This window comes from Saccopteryx bilineata, chromosome 2, assembly GCF_036850765.1.
Source record: "Saccopteryx bilineata isolate mSacBil1 chromosome 2, mSacBil1_pri_phased_curated, whole genome shotgun sequence".
Classification (NCBI taxonomy): Eukaryota; Metazoa; Chordata; class Mammalia; order Chiroptera; family Emballonuridae; genus Saccopteryx; species Saccopteryx bilineata.
Window position 1 is genome coordinate 392,981,232 of NC_089491.1, and position 17,244 is coordinate 392,998,475.

A 17,244-nucleotide genomic window follows, 5' to 3' on the forward strand; every position below is an offset into this window, starting at 1 on the left:
ACCAGAGGATAAGCCAAACTCCCCTACACTGGCCACTGGGGTCCCCGGACGACGGACTTGAAGGTCACTCGCATGCTGCTCTCTGCCAGTCGCTCTCCTCGTCGCTGGGACAGTCCCCTCAGTGCCACTGCAGAGAACCCACACTCCATGCTACCTCCGCCTCCCGCGTCCCCTCCGCCAGCCACCCTTCCCGACTGTCACCCGTTCACATCTCAGTTCATACCCGCCTCCGGGAACCGCCAGCTTCCCTGGCGGCAGAGCCCATCTCTGCTGGGCATCTTCCTGGTCCCGCTCCGGTCTGCCCGCTGACCTCCTGTACCCCTGCTGCCCCGACAGGGTCCCGCTCCGGTCTGCCCGCTGACCTCCCCCGGCTGCCCCGACAGGGTCCCGCTCCGGACTGCCCGCTGACCTCCCGCTCTGGTCTGCCCACTGACCTCCCCTGGCTGCCCCGACAGGGTCCCGCTCCGGACTGCCCGCTGACCTCTCCCGGCTGCCCCGACAGGGTCCCACTCCGGTCTGCCCACTGATCTCTCCCGGCTGCCCCGACAGGGTCCCACTCCGGTCTGCCCACTGATCTCTCCCGGCTGCCCCGACAGGGTCCCACTCCGGTCTGCCCACTGACCTCCCGTGCCCCGGCTGCCCCGACAGGGTCCCACTCCGGTCTGCCCACTGACCTCCCGTGCCCCGGGTGCCCCGACAGGGTCCCGCTCCGGTCTGCCCGCTGACCTCCCGTGTCCTGGCTGCCCCAACAGGGTCCCACTCCGGTCTGCCCGCTGACCTCCCCCGGCTGCCCCGACAGGGTCCCGCTCCGGTCTGCCCGCTGACCTCCTGTGCCCCGGCTGCCCCGACAGGGTCCCGCTCTGGTCTGCCCGCTGACCTCCCGTACCCCGGCTGCCCCGACAGGGTCCCGCTCCAGTCTGCCCGCTGACCTCCTGTACCCCGGCTGCCCCGACAGGGTCCCGCTCTGGTCTGCCCGCTGACCTCCCGTGCCCCGGCTGCCCCGACAGGGTCCCGCTCCGGTCTGCCCGCTGACCTCCCGTGCCCCGGCTGCCCCGACAGGGTCCCGCTCCGGTCTGCCCGCTGACCTCCCGTGCCCCGGCTGCCCCGACAGGGTCCCGCTCCGGTCTGCCCGCTGACCTCCCCTGGCTGCCCCGACAGGGTCCCGCTCTGGTCTGCCCGCTGACCTCCTGTACCCTGGCTGCCCCGACAGGGTCCCGCTCCGGTCTGCCCGCTGACCTCCCCCGGCTGCCCCGACAGGGTCCCACTCTGGTCTGCCCGCTGACCTCCCCCGGCTGCCCCGACAGGGTCCCGCTCCAGTCTGCCCGCTGACCTCCCCCGGCTGCCCCGACAGGGTCCCGCTCCGGTCTGCCCGCTGACCTCCCCCGGCTGTGTCCCGGCTGCCCCGACAGGGTCCCGCTCCGGTCTGCCCGCTGACCTCCCCCGGCTGCCCCGACAGGGTCCCGCTCTGGTCTGCCCGCTGACCTCCTGTACCCCGGCTGCCTCGACAGGTCAGGGCCCATCTTCACGGCGGTCTCCTCCAGGCCCAGAACAGAGCCAGCCTGGGGAGCGCTCAAGCGCTGGCTGAGTGAAGGAACACAGAGGCCAAAAAATGACCCCAATCCGGCCTACTCAGAGACCACCAGAGTGAACCCCAGAGGGTGGTCCCCAGTTCCAGGTCCCCTTTGGTCGCTCTCACTTGAGTTAAAGCAGCCGCTGTACCCCGTGCTGACTGCCCAATGGTGACCTGCCTGAGGGCAGGGTGTCCATGTCTGGTGGGTTCTTCTGTTTTACTGAGACAGAGAGAGAGACAGGAAGGGAGAGAGATGAGAAGCATCAACTCATAGCTGCAGCTCCTTCGTTGCTCATTGATTGTTTCTCATGTGTGCCTTGACCAGGGGGCTCCAGCCGAGCCAGTGACCCCTTGCTCAAGCCAGCAGCATTGGGCTCAAGCCAGCAACCATGGGGTCATGTCTATAATCCCACACTCAAGCCAGCAACTCTCTGCTCAAGTTGGTGAGCCTGTGCCAGGCATGAGACCTTGGGGTTTAGAATCTGGGTCCTCAGCATCCCAGGTCAATGCTCTATCCATTGCGCCACCACCTGGTCAGGCATATATCTGGTGTTTAATACATGCTCACCACACAAACGAAGAGTCACCAAAGCCTGAGGCTGAAGGGCAGCACACAAGCCACAGAGCAGAGACCACTGGACACCCCAACAGCCTGGCACAGGAGCAAAGCCAGCCAATCTTGGGTAGCAGGCAAGGGCTCAAATGGCCATTTCTCATTCTGACCAGATAGGTCTACATCCTGCCTTTCCAGCTGGGTGACCTGCTGCAAGTCAGTGAGCTTTCCTGAGCTTCCATTTCTGCACTTGTCAAACGGGGGTAACAACAGCTGCTGCTCGGAGGTGCCTGGAGAGGGACCAGCGCACAGGAGGCATCCAAATACCTGCTTCCTGTCCCAGGCCCTCAGACGAGTCTGTCTAGAAGGACGCTCCTCAGCACATCTCCTGGACACCCTGACGAGAACGCCCAGGGCAGGAGAGACCAGTCTCCTGGACACCCTGACGAGAACGCCCAGGGCAGGAGAGACCAGTCTCCTGGACACCCTGACGAGAACGCCCAGGGCAGGAGAGGCCAGTCTCCTGGACACCCTGACGAGAACGCCCAGGGCAGGAGAGACCAGTCTCCTGGACACCCTGACGAGAACGCCCAGGGCAGGAGAGGCGAGTCTCCTGGACACCCTGACGAGAACGCCCAGGGCAGGGAGGCGAGTCTCCTGGACACCCTGAGGAGAACGCCCAGGGCAGGAGAGACCAGTCTCCTGGACACCCTGACGAGAACGCCCAGGGCAGGAGAGACCAGTCTCCTGGACACCCTGACGAGAACGCCCAGGGCAGGAGAGGCCAGTCTCCTGGACACCCTGACGAGAACGCCCAGGGCAGGAGAGACCAGTCTCCTGGACACCCTGACGAGAACGCCCAGGGCAAGAGAGACCAGTCTCCTGGACACCCTGACGAGAACGCCCAGGGCAGGAGAGGCGAGTCTCCTGGACACCCTGACGAAAACGCCCAGGGCAGGAGGGGCGAGTCTCCTGGACACCCTGACGAGAACGCCCAGGGCAGGAGAGGCCAGTCTCCTGGACACCCTGAGGAGAACGCCCAGGGCAGGAGAGACCAGTCTCCTGGACACCCTGACGAGAACGCCCAGGGCAGGAGAGACCAGTCTCCTGGACACCCTGACGAGAACGCCCAGGGCAGGAGAGACCAGTCTCCTGGACACCCTGACGAGAACGCCCAGGGCAGGAGGGGCGAGTCTCCTGGACACCCTGAGGAGAACGCCCAGGGCAGGAGAGACCAGTCTCCTGGACACCCTGACGAAAACGCCCAGGGCAGGAGGGGCGAGTCTCCTGGACACCCTGACGAGAACGCCCAGGGCAGGAGAGACCAGTCTCCTGGACACCCTGACGAGAACGCCCAGGGCAGGAGAGACCAGTCTCCTGGACACCCTGAAGAGAACACCCAGGGCAGGAGAGGCGAGTCTCCTGGACACCCTGACGAGAACGCCCAGGGCAGGAGAGACCAGTCTCCTGGACACCCTGACGAAAACGCCCAGGGCAGGAGAGGCCAGTCTCCTGGACACCCTGAGGAGAACGCCCAGGGCAGGAGAGACCAGTCTCCTGGACACCCTGACGAGAACGCCCAGGGCAGGAGAGGCCAGTCTCCTGGACACCCTGAAGAGAACACCCAGGGCAGGAGAGACCAGTCTCCTGGACACCCTGACGAGAACGCCCAGGGCAGGAGAGGCGAGTCTCCTGGACACCCTGACGAGAACGCCCAGGGCAGGAGAGACCAGTCTCCTGGACACCCTGACGAGAACGCCCAGGGCAGGAGAGATTAGTCTCCTGGACACCCTGACGAGAACGCCCAGGGCAGGAGAGACCAGTCTCCTGGACACCCTGACGAGAACGCCCAGGGCAGGAGAGACCAGTCTCCTGGACACCCTGACGAGAACGCCCAGGGCAGGAGAGACCAGTCTCCTGGACACCCTGACGAGAACGCCCAGGGCAGGAGAGGCCAGTCTCCTGGACACCCTGACGAGAACGCCCAGGGCAGGAGAGACCAGTCTCCTGGACACCCTGACGAAAACGCCCAGGGCAGGAGGGGCGAGTCTCCTGGACACCCTGACGAGAACGCCCAGGGCAGGAGAGACCAGTCTCCTGGACACCCTGACGAGAACGCCCAGGGCAGGAGAGACCAGTCTCCTGGACACCCTGACGAGAACGCCCAGGGCAGGAGAGACCAGTCTCCTGGACACCCTGACGAAAACGCCCAGGGCAGGAGGGGCGAGTCTCCTGGACACCCTGACGAGAACGCCCAGGGCAGGAGAGACCAGTCTCCTGGACACCCTGACGAGAACGCCCAGGGCAAGAGAGACCAGTCTCCTGGACACCCTGACGAGAACGCCCAGGGCAGGAGAGGCGAGTCTCCTGGACACCCTGACGAGAACACCCAGGGCAGGAGAGACCAGTCTCCTGGACACCCTGACGAGAACGCCCAGGGCAGGAGAGGCGAGTCTCCTGGACACCCTGACGAGAACGCCCAGGGCAGGAGAGACCAGTCTCCTGGACACCCTGACGAGAACGCCCAGGGCAGGAGAGATTAGTCTCCTGGACACCCTGACGAGAACGCCCAGGGCAGGAGAGACCAGTCTCCTGGACACCCTGACGAGAACGCCCAGGGCAGGAGAGACCAGTCTCCTGGACACCCTGACGAGAACGCCCAGGGCAGGAGAGACCAGTCTCCTGGACACCCTGACGAGAACGCCCAGGGCAGGAGAGACCAGTCTCCTGGACACCCTGACGAGAACGCCCAGGGCAGGAGAGGCGAGTCTCCTGGACACCCTGACGAGAACGCCCAGGGCAGGAGAGACCAGTCTCCTGGACACCCTGACGAGAACGCCCAGGGCAGGAGAGACCAGTCTCCTGGACACCCTGAGGAGAACGCCCAGGGCAGGAGAGACCAGTCTCCTGGACACCCTGAAGAGAACACCCAGGGCAGGAGAGGCGAGTCTCCTGGACACCCTGACGAGAACGCCCAGGGCAGGAGAGACCAGTCTCCTGGACACCCTGACGAGAACGCCCAGGGCAGGAGAGACCAGTCTCCTGGACACCCTGACGAGAACGCCCAGGGCAGGAGAGACCAGTCTCCTGGACACCCTGACGAGAACGCCCAGGGCAGGAGAGGCCAGTCTCCTGGACACCCTGACGAGAACGCCCAGGGCAGGAGAGATTAGTCTCCTGGACACCCTGAGGAGAACGCCCAGGGCAGGAGAGACCAGTCTCCTGGACACCCTGACGAGAACGCCCAGGGCAGGAGAGATTAGTCTCCTGGACACCCTGAGGAGAACGCCCAGGGCAGGAGAGGCCAGTCTCCTGGACACCCTGACGAGAACGCCCAGGGCAGGAGAGACCAGTCTCCTGGACACCCTGACGAGAACGCCCAGGGCAGGGAGGCGAGTCTCCTGGACACCCTGACGAGAACGCCCAGGGCAGGGAGGCGAGCCCCCAGAGCGCCCCAGAGCCCACGCTGGGAGGAGGCTCTCTCCTGCCCTGCGGACACCGTCCACGTGCCACCAGCTCCCGCTCACCCCCTCCACCGCTGCCACGTCCAGGAAGCTCTCTGACGGGCTCCCTCTCGATACCAGTCACCCTAACAGGACAGACTTAGGAGGTCTCAGAAAATGGAAGAGGCTCTCTAACTAGAAGCTAGCCAACACTCACTGAGCCCTCACGATACGCCAGGCATGTGCTAAGACCTTCATACGCGTGTACTGGGAATCTGTAACAATCCCACAGGGAGCTATCATCATCATCCCCATCATCCTCACTTTACGGAGGAGACGGCTGAGGCACAACAGCTACATACCCGGCCCACGCCCCTGTGCCAGCAAGTGGCAGGGCCAGGCTTTGACCCCAGACCTCCGGCTTCTGGTCCCACCCTCTGAATCCCCACTTCTTACTCCGTCTGGCTTCAGACAAATCCAGTGCTCAGTGTTAGAAACAATGAATTCCCCCTTGCCGAATCTGCAGGTCTTGAGAAAGATCCCTCTCGTCTCGATGCTGAAGGTGGCGGAGAAGCAGATGTTCCCCAACCCCTCCCAGTTCCGCTGGCCGCACGCCCGTCCCTGCCAGGTCACCACGTCAGGCACGCAGGGGCAGAGGCGCCGGGCTCGCCCGAGGGCCGACCCCGAGGCCTGGGGAGGTTCCGCGCTGCACCTGGGTCAGGCCCGGCCACTCCTTCCTGTGAGGCTGAGGGAAGCAGTGGCCACAGTGCTCCTCGGGAGAGCGTCACCTGGAAGCGTGTGACATTCTACAGACTGCAAGTACAATGGGACCAGCCAGGGTGGAAGTCGAGAGACCACAGACACTCCCAAAGTATTTTTAAAGACGTGTTCTTGAGAATGTGCAGCCCGGAGAAGTGATGTCTCTCTAGCTGTAACTGCACCTTCTACGACACCAGTCACAGCGACTCCAACAACCAGGAAGTCTGCATTCCTGTCAGACAGTTGTCATCTGAAACAGCACTCGGAAAAAATGAGTCTCGGTGCTGAAAGGTTAACTTCCTTTTTTGGTCCAGAATAAAAATATGACTTCCCTCCTCCTCCGCGGGAGACATTCCCAGCGCCGTACTTACTGTGCGGCCCCGACTGGCTGTCAGGAGGAAATGCCAGAATCTGCCCCAGAAAAGGCGTGAGGCCCTGGGCAGACGGCTCCGTTGCCCCAGAAAAGGCGTGAGGCCCTGGGCAGACGGCTCCATTGGCCGGAGCATCTTCCTGAAGCCTAGAGGTTGCCAGGTTCAATCCCCGGTCGGGGCACATACAGGAGCAGACTGATGTTCTGGTCTCTCTCTCACACTCTCCCTTCCTCTCTCTAAAATCAATAAAATAAACAAAACAAACAAAAAAGGGTGGGAGGGAGAAAGGAAAAAGGCACAAGCCAGCCCGGTGCTCCTGTCCCCCGATGTGTGTCAGCCCCACCGGTGATACAGACCAGGGTGCAGAGGACACCAGAGGCACAAACACAGGAGCAGATGTGACCCCATGGTCTCCTCAAGGCCATGAGCAGGACGACAGTGCCCACACCCCCCTCCCCACTGCCTCGGCCCCAGAAAAACAGCCCAGGTTCAGGGTTCTTTGGTATAAAAAAAGAAGTTTTATGGAAGTACTGTAAAACTCAACACTGCATTCTTCTACAACTTGCTTCTGCCGCAGTTACTGTCTGAGGTTTGATGGTGTTCTTGTGCGCAGTCAGCTGTGGTTCCGCCACGATCACTTCTGTGTAACACGGGACCATGTTCATATGTAACAACTTTCCCACTCGTTCTCCTGTCAGCCGACATCGGGCCACACCCAGATTTACCACCACGACCAGAGTGGGTTTGTCCGTGTCTCCCAGACACCTGCACCAAGCTTTCTCGAGCACATTCCCAGAACTGCTCCTCCGTAGAGCACGTCACGTCAATGTTCTCTGCACTGTTACTTAAGAAAGACTTTTGCTGTCTGCTCTACAACATCGTTTTATCACGACAGTGCCAGAGCGTGTGAGTGGTGTGGCCGGGGCTGGATGTGACGCTCAGGGTGCAAACAACAGTGCCGACAGGCACAGGGACGCGGGAAGCACAGAGGGGACTCTCAGCCTGGCCGGGGGGGGGGGGGGGGCACCCTCACAAAGGACATCAGGAGTGGATTCTAAATGGGGCGTTCCGGATGCCGTGGAAGAGTGAGGGGGGTCCACAGGGTGCAGGGGGCAGTGGCCGCCCAGCCGAGCCCAGGCCTGGGGAGGCCGATGGAGCCTGGGTCCTCAGGGACAACAGCGTCTGGCTGCAGCGGCACTGAGGGCCACCCCCGCACACTGGGAAATCTGGACCTCCCATTGGGTTAGTCACCTTCAAGGTTTCTGCCGTGTCCCCAAATAAGAACGATGTCTAACACTTACAGCCAACTTAATGTGCCAGGCACCGTCTTAGGAATGATCTCATTAAAGTCTTTATTTTTAATTTTTTTATATTTTATTTTAGAGAGGGGGGGAGAGAGAGAGAGAGAAAGAGAAGGGGGAGGAGCAGGAAGCATCAACTCCCATATGTGCCTTGACCGGGCAAGCCAGGGTTTTGAACCGGCAACCTCAGTGTTTCCAGGTTGACGCTTTATCCACTGCACCACCACAGGTCAGGCTCATTAAAGTCTTACTATCAATGGCACTGCTGTTTGCTCTGGCATTGGTCGGGAAAGTGTTTTGTTTTTTTTTATTGTATTTGGGCAATTACATTTAAAGGGGTAACACTGATCAATAGAGTACAAAGGTCTCAGGTGAACATTTCTATAGCATTTGAACTGTGGATTGTGTTGTGTGCCCATCGCCCAGAGTCAGACCATTTTCTGTCACCGTGTAACTGTCCCTCTCCACTTCCTTGTCCCGACCCCCTTCTCACATAGCATAAAATTCTCCATTTAAAGTGTACAGTTCACATAACAAAAATAAATAAATTAATTAATTAAAAAATATATATATATATATTTACTTATTTTAGTGAGAGAGTTAGAGAGACAAGAACAGTGATCTGTTCCCATAGGTGCCCTGACCAGGGACTGAACCAGCAATCTCTGCGCTTCAGGACAGCACTCTAACCACACGAGCCACTGGCAAGGGCTACAATTTAGTATATTCACAATGTTGTACAACCATTAGCACCATCTCAATCCAGAACATTTTCACTGTACCTGCTATTGGTCAGCACCCCAGCCCTCACCCTCAATTCCTGATAACCACTGATCTTTCTGTCCACGAATTTCCCTACTCTGAACATTTTATATGGGTAAAATCAAACATGGTCTCTTATGTCTGACTTATTTCACTGAGCTTATTTTAAAGGTCCATCCATGTTACATTATGTATCTGTATTTCATTCCTTAAGCAAGAGGGGAGATAGAGAGACAGACTCCTGCATGTGCCCTGACCTGGAACCTGTGTCTGGGGCCGTTGCTTGAATCAACTGAGCTATTTTTAGCACCTTAGGCTGGCTCAAATCAACTGAGCTATCCTCAAGGCCCAGAGCCAACCCTCAAACCAATTGAGCCACTGGCTGCAAGAGAAGAGGGAAAGAAGGGAGAGGGGGAGGGGGGAGAAGCAGATGGTCACTTTTCACATGTGCCTTGACCAGGAATGGAACCCAGGACGTCCATACACCGAGCCAATGCTCTATCCACTGAGCCAACTGGCCAGCACCTACTTCATTCCTTTTTACAACTAAATAATTTTCTGTTGTATGGATACACCACATTTTACTTATCCGTTTATCAGGTAGAGAGCATCTGGGTTGTTTCATGTTTTGGCCATTATAAATTCCACGGCCATGAACATTTGTAAGATTCTGCATGGAGCCTGACCAGGTGGTGGCTCAGTGGATAGAGTGTCGAACTGGGATGCTGAGGACCCAGGTTCGAGACCCCGAGGTTGCCAGCTTGAGTGCGGGTTCATCTGGCTTGAGCAAAAGTTCACCAGCTTGGACCCAAGGTCGCTGGCTCAAGCAAGGGGTTACTCGGTCTGCTGAAGGCCCACGGTCAAGGCACATATAAGAAAGCAATCAATGAACAACTAAGGTGTCCCAACGAAAAACTAATGATTGATGCTTCTCATCTCTCTCTGTTCCTGTCTGTCTGTCCCTCTCTGACTCTCTCTGTCTCTGTAATTAAAAAAAAAAAAATTCTGCATGGACATATGTTTTCAGCTCTCCTGGGTAGATACTAAGGAGTGGAATTAATTGTTGGATCCCATGACAATTCTATGTTTAGCTTTTTGATATACTGCCAAAGTACTAAAGTATTTTCAAGATAAAGAACTATTAAAATGGGCAAGTCAACTGTGTATGACTTAAAATTATTTTAGGAATACCGCTGAAGGCAGAGCCACTGAAGCTGGTACTACGTTCTCAGAGCAGAAGAATGATGCTGTCGGGACAGCACTTCTGAGACCCTGGGCCAGTGGCTGCGGGAGGACTGTGGGAAAGGGAGGACGCTGGGGGCGGGGAGAGCACCCAGGAGCCCAGGCAGAGGTGCGAGCACAGACCTGGCCCTGCACCCAGGAGCATTGGGGACGGGGAGAGCACCCAGGAGCCCAGGCAGAGGTGCCGAGCACAGACCTGGCCCTGCACCCAGGCGCATTGGGGACGGGTAGAGCACCCAGGAGCCCAGGCAGAGGTGCCGAGCACAGACCTGGCCCTGCACCCAGGCGCATTGGGGACGGGTAGAGCACCCAGGAGCCCAGGCAGAGGTGCCGAGCACAGACCTGGCCCTGCACCCAGGCGCATTGGGGACGGGGAGAGCACCCAGGAGCCCAGGCAGAGGTGCCGAGCACAGACCTGGCCCTGCACCCAGGAGCAGCTGGGGACGGGGAGAGCACCCAGGAGCCCAGGCAGAGGTGCGAGCACAGACCTGGCCCTGCACCCAGGAGCATTGGGGACGGGGAGAGCACCCAGGAGCCCAGGCAGAGGTGCGAGCACAGACCTGGCCCTGCACCCAGGAGCAGCTGGGGACGGGGAGAGCACCCAGGAGCCCAGGCAGAGGTGCGAGCACAGACCTGGCCCTGCACCCAGGAGCAGCTGGGGACGGGGAGAGCACCCAGGAGCCCAGGCAGAGGTGCTGAGCACAGACCTGGCCCTGCACCCAGGAGCAGCTGGGGACGGGGAGAGCACCCAGGAGCCCAGGCAGAGGTGCCGAGCACAGACCTGGCCCTGCACCCAGGAGCAGCTGGGGACGGGGAGAGCACCCAGGAGCCCAGGCAGAGGTGCGAGCACAGACCTGGCCCTGCACCCAGGAGCAGCTGGGGACGGGGAGAGCACCCAGGAGCCCAGGCAGAGGTGCTGAGCACAGACCTGGCCCTGCACCCAGGAGCATTGGGGACGGGGAGAGCACCCAGGAGCCCAGGCAGAGGTGCTGAGCACAGACCTGGCCCTGCACCCAGGAGCATTGGGGACGGGGAGAGCACCCAGGAGCCCAGGCAGAGGTGCTGAGCACAGACCTGGCCCTGCACCCAGGAGCAGCTGGGGACGGGCAGAAGGCAGGAGACAGAAACACAGAGCGAAAGCATCAGCCCGATGACGCCCCGTCAAGCAGGGCGGGGCAGCCAGGATGACACAGGCCCAGTGACAGCGGGGAGGGGACGCAGACCTCAGGAAAAGAAAGAGGCAGAGCCAAGTGGATTCATCAGACAGATGAGACTGACACAGGCGTGGAGAACGAGGGCGGCCCCATGGCCGCAGGCGCCAGGGCGGAAAGGGCTGCTGGGGCTGGCACGTCTCTCTGGGAGGAGAGGGCCTTGGCCAGGGGTGGAGCCGGGCAAGGATGCTCATCAGGAGGAGGCGCCTGCCCATCAGTGAAGACTGGGGACTGGGGAGGGGGCAGCGAATGGTGGACACACAGGAGAACCACGCAGTGCGGCGGAGGGAGACTGGAGAGGCCGGTCTCAGAGCGCGATGACAGCCACAGGGACAGAGAAGAGCCCTGAGGACAGGGTGGGAAGCATGCTGGGGTGCTGCACACAGCAGGGGTCGGCTGGAGACCGTGCCTTCTCACGATGCCAGCAGACCCACAGCACGGAGCTCGTGCAGGGAGGCACGTGGGCTGCTGTTACGGCCCACACCTCTCACTACTGTGCTCACCAAACCCGCCTCCAGTCTCAGGACAACACTGAACCCAGCACCCCAACTCCGCAGCTGCGCCCCCTCCTCTCTCCCCCAGGGATCTCTGCTGGGGGAGCCGCCACCTGCTGCCACCAGGGCTTCCGCCCCCCCCGCCGCCTGCCTCCCACCACCTCTGAACTGCAGGCTCTCGGGGGACAGAGGCCCCGACTGTCTCCGAGCTGCCGCCTGACTTGCAGAGCCTGGCACAGCGCCTGGCACACATCTGCCACGGAAGGGATGACTCACAGGGCACCAATCCACCCCCACCTGCCAGAAGCACCCCTCCCCAACCTCCCCACTCCTCCCCAGTCCTCACCCACCTTCCAAATCCAGGGCCCACACACGCTCTCTCTGAAACACAAAATGGGGCAGGAGACGCTGCTGTGGTTTAAGAATTAGCGTGGCGGGTGGAAAGGCGCTGCCCCCTACGATATGGATGGACCTCAGGTCCCTCCTCTGGGGAGCGGGCGGCGTGGCCAGACAGGCACGAGGAAACAGACACGAAGGAGCTGCGTGCGAGGGGTGACCCTTTCACTGCTCGAGTCCACGCCGCCCGCGGGGTGCTGCCGGTCCCAGCTCAGGTCCTGCTGGTCCCCTCCACCTCCTCGCAAGGACAGCAAGAACGGGAGCAAGCTGACAGGGAAGGGGACTTTGGAGTCCTCGTCACCCTGCACTGAGCAAGCTGACAGGAAAGGGGACTTCGGAGTCCTCGTCACCCTGCACTGAGCAAGCTGACAGGGAAGGGACTGCGGAGTCCACGTCACCCTGCACTGAGCAAGCTGAGAGGGAAGGGGACCACGGAGTCCACGTCACCCTGCACTGAGCAAGCTGACAGGGAAGGGGACCTCGGAGTCCACGTCACCCTGCACTGAGCAAGCTGACAGGGAAGGGGACCTCGGAGTCCACGTCACCCTGCACTGAGCAAGCTGACAGGGAAGGGACTGCGGAGTCCACGTCACCCTGCACTGAGCAAGCTGAGAGGGAAGGGACCTCGGAGTCCACGTCACCCTTCACTGACAGGGAAGGGACCTCGGAGTCCACGTCACCCTTCACTGACAGGGAAGGGACCTCGGAGGCCACGTCACCCTGCACTGAGCAAGCTGACAGGGAAGGGACCTCGGAGTCCTCGTCACCCTGCACTGAGCAAGCTGACAGGGAAGGGACTGCAGAGTCCTCGTCACCCTGCACTGAGCAAGCTGACAGGGAAGGGACTGCGGAGTCCACGTCACCCTGCACTGAGCAAGCAGACAGGGAAGGGGACCTCGGAGTCCACGTCACCCTGCACTGACAGGGAAGGGACCTCGGAGGCCACGTCACCCTGCACTGAGCAAGCTGACAGGGAAGGGACCTCGGAGTCCACGTCACCCTGCACTGAGCAAGCTGACAGGGAAGGGACTGCGGAGTCCACGTCACCCTGCACTGAGCAAGCTGACAGGGAAGGGACTGCGGAGTCCATGTCACCCTGCACTGAGCAAGCTGACAGGGAAGGGACTTCAGAGTCCTCGTCACCCTGCACTGAGCAAGCTGACAGGGAAGGGACCTCGGAGTCCTCGTCACCCTGCACTGAGCAAGCTGACAGGGAAGGGACTGCGGAGTCCTCGTCACCCTGCACTGAGCAAGCTGACAGGGAAGGGACTGCAGAGTCCTCGTCACCCTGCACTGAGCAAGCTGACAGGGAAGGGACTGCGGAGTCCACGTCACCCTGCACTGAGCAAACAGACAGGGAAGGGGACCTCGGAGTCCACGTCACCCTGCACTGAGCAAGCTGACAGGGAAGGGGACTTCGGAGTCCACGTCACCCTGCACTGAGCAAGCTGACAGGGAAGGGACTTCAGAGTCTCGTCACCCTGCACTGAGCAAGCTGACAGGGAAGGGGACTTCGGAGTCCACGTCACCCTGCACTGAGCAAGCTGACAGGGAAGGGACTTCAGAGTCCTCGTCACCCTGCACTGAGCAAGCTGACAGGGAAGGGACCTCGGAGTCCTCGTCACCCTGCACTGAGCAAGCAGAAGCACAGGGAAGGGACCTCGGAGTCCTCGTCACCCTGCACTGAGCAAGCAGAAGCACAGGGAAGCTCACACACCACATCATTCTTTTTTTCTAATTCTTTTTTTTTTAAGACTTTATTTATTCATTTTAGAGAAGAGAGAGAGAGAGAGAGAGAGAAGGGGGAGGAGCAGGAAGCATCAACTCCCATATGTGCCTTGACCAGGCAAGCCCAGGATTTTGAACCAGCGATGCTTTATCCACTGCGCCACCACAGGTCAGGCCTTTTTCTAATTCTTGAAAGATTAGAATGCTGACAAACACCAGAACACAAAACCCAGAAAAGAAACCAAAGTTGTTATTCTCCTGGTTTTATCTCCAACAGCCAAACGCTTCTGTTCAAATGTTTACACTGCCTTTGTCCTGCATTGTTTAGAGAAATAATAATACAGACCAGGAGGCGTATACGTGGGCCCCCTGGTGTCCCCAGTGCCCCAGGACACACCCCAGTTTAAAAAATCAGGTGCCAGAGGCTGAGGGAGAATGTTTATTTGCCTCGGAATATTCGCGGCCATGTCATGATACCAAGTCCTCCTCGGCCACCCTGGGGAGAAGCAGGCCCTGAGAACAGGGCAGTCCTTCCGCACACTCACGCCTACCCAGGAGAACATGATCCAGTGGCCCAGGCCAGGCCGGTTCACTCAGTGACCACAGGCGAGGCTGGCACTGGTCAGTCACCAGGGTGACAACTGTCACTGACTAGGGGCCTACTAAGTGCTACAGTTCTGCAAGGGAGGCCCTGTACAGGCGGGATGAGTGAGGACAAGTAGAGAGCACGTCACAGAGCTGGGGTGAGGTCCGTGCCCCCCTCCTGAGCCACAGTGCCCCCCCCCCAGCCTGGAAACTCATAAGCCCGGTCCTGTACCAATTCGGCAGTGCCCCCGTGGGGCCGCTCCTGTCCTCTCCCGGGTCACCACATGCTTCTCAGCCGCTCTGGAAAGATCCGAGGTCTTTCCACCACCCAGCACTCAAGGTAGAACACTAGTTCCAGATCACTCCTAAGCTGGAGTTCCCGCCACACCAGTGAGCCAGTGGGCCCTCCCGGAGTGAAGTGCCAACGCAGTATCACTCTCTCGGTCCCAGGAGCACCCATGTCTCTTCTCTGTGGTAATTACTTCTGCTCAGCAAACGCTTCCAGTTTACCTTCTGCACTTCCCGTCTGAACTCAGCCACGGCACTGGCCAGTGAAATGGGACAGAAGTGTGCCGCTTTCTGTTGAACGTTTTAAAAGCCAGTGTGCAGTCCTCCACATTTCCTCCCCAGCGTGGTGAAGACAGGAGCCTCCCTATCAACCCAACAGACAGGAAAACACGTCCACGTGCAAATTGTGCACCAGTTCTCAGAGCAGCATTGCGTCTGGTGGCGAAAAAGTGGAAAGAGCGCTGCCCATCAGCACAGACCAGGTAAATACGGTGTGGTGCGTGCACAGAGGGAGCACGGCTCGGCCTTAAGGAGGCGGGAAGGCTGGGCACACCACCACATGAACGGACTCTGAAAACATGCGGAGTGAAAAAAGCCAGACACAGAAAGTCCACACACTGTAGGACTTCATTTGAATAAAACGCACAGAACAGCAAACACATGGGGACAGAAAGCAGACAGCTAGTCACCAGAGGCTGGGGGAGACAAGGAAGGGAAGGACCCTTAATGGGGACAGGATTTCCTTTGGGGGTGATGAGATGCTCTGAAATAAGGTTAGATTGCCGGGTGCACAACGCTACACTAAAAACGACTGGGCTGCGTATTTCAAGAGTGAGGTTGACTGCACGTACAGGAACTGATTGTCAATGAAGCACCTCCGTCATGCGGGGTCCACGAACAACGATGACACCACACACACTGCAGGCACAGCACGGACGAGAACTGAGCCTTTGCTGGGCGGGGTCACATGCACGTGAGGGGCTGGTGGTCTCCACAGCGTGTGGGACCCCTCCCAGCGCACACTCAGCCACCTCCACACGGCTGCAGGTCCCTGTTGAAAACATGCCTGCGGCCCATTAACTGAAAACCCTGGTAGAAAGCGATGGTTGTTCTGTCCCACCAGTGCCCAGACTCTGTCCCAAGGCCAGTCTGAACCTTTAAGCGCAGGAACTGAGTGGGACGGGCAGGCGAGGGAGGCAGGTAACTTAAAGAATCCGACTAGATCAGAAACAATCCGTAACCTGAAAAAATATGTACAACTCCTATCACAATGAACTAACCTTCTGAAAACATAAACCGGTCACACAAATTGAAAAGCAACCAGTAACCCAGGAGAAAAATAAGAAACGTGCACAGAAAAGTCAAAATGGTCCTTCAACGTACTGCAATGTGATCAGCTCGCGCTTCAGAAAAATGCAAATTAAAACTATACTGCGATAATGCCCTTCACACCTGTCAGGCTGGCAGAAGCCCAAACGTTTGGCCACACCCTCTGCTGGTGAGGCTGTGGGGAAACAGCGCTCACACTTGCTGGTGCTGCAAGATGGAGTCACCTTGTGGAGGGCCATCGGGCGGAGTCTACCAGAATGACAAACGCCCCAGGGTGCACTGCCCGCCAGCTCCCCTGCAGGGGTGGGAGACGCCCGGAGGTAAGACTATCCTATCCCTGCATTGGCATCAGGAAACAGCACACTGGAAACATGCCCAGATGCCTTTGTACAGGGGTCGGGATTTAAACACAACAAAAGGGCCTGACCAGGTGGTGGTGCAGTGGATTGAGCATCGACCTGGTCGGTCACAGATTCAAAACCCCAAGCTTGCCTGATACAAGCACACACGAGAAGCAACAGGTTGATGCTTCCAGCTCCTCCTCCCACCCCTCTCTCTAAAATCAGTAAATGTTGTTTTAAAAACAATAAATCAAGCATGTATGAGTTGATGCTTCTTATTCTCTCTCCTCTCTCTCCCTCAAATCTATTTAAAAAAAAACACCAGAGCCACATAAAAGCCTTTGGCCAATGGGTCTCAGGCACCAGCGCTGAGCAGCATGGGCACAGCTGGGAGCTGGCTCTCCTTCCCGTCCCCCATCCATCTGTCAGAGCCCTCCCCCACAGCGCCCTCAGACCACACACCTGGAAGGCTGCAGATGGTGCTCCCCAGCCGCCCACCCACTGTCCAGCTGGTCGGGGCTGCCTTTCCCTGGCACTTCTCCTGCCCCGCCCACGGATGTGTGCAGTCTCCCCCAGCCCCACGCCCCAAACCCACGTAGCCCTGAGCAGGTCTGCCTCTCCAACCCGCATCAGGGCAGGGTCAGGCGGAACAAGCGCTCCGAGCTGCCACCTGTGTGGCAGATGTGCCCTCAGCACCCGCTGGGCAGTGAGCACACAGCGCTGGGGGACGCATACCAATCAGACACAACCCTGGCTGCAAGGAGCTCACGTGACCCAGCCGCGGGGAGCAGGGAAACCCAGATGGATTGAGCCTACGCTGGAAGCCTGACCGGCACACACAGGCTGTCGCGTGCGAATGGATGGCCACGCA

The 17,244-nt window shown here is 59.4% G+C and overlaps 1 protein-coding gene across 5 annotated transcripts in view; it reads right to left on the reverse strand.

Annotated features, from left to right (window-relative positions):
* The window catches only part of EPN2 (epsin 2), a 100,176-nt gene that overhangs the window by 58,677 nt on the left and 24,255 nt on the right, over positions 1 to 17,244 (reverse strand). Inside the window, exon 1 of one of the 5 annotated variants that reach the window (XM_066264393.1) lies at positions 6,023 to 6,280. The exons of the other annotated variants lie outside the window; for them this stretch is intronic. The gene's annotated coding sequence lies outside the window, so the exon portion shown is untranslated. Of the gene's footprint in view, positions 1 to 6,022; positions 6,281 to 17,244 lie in introns of those variants that run through there. 5 annotated transcript variants of the gene reach the window in all.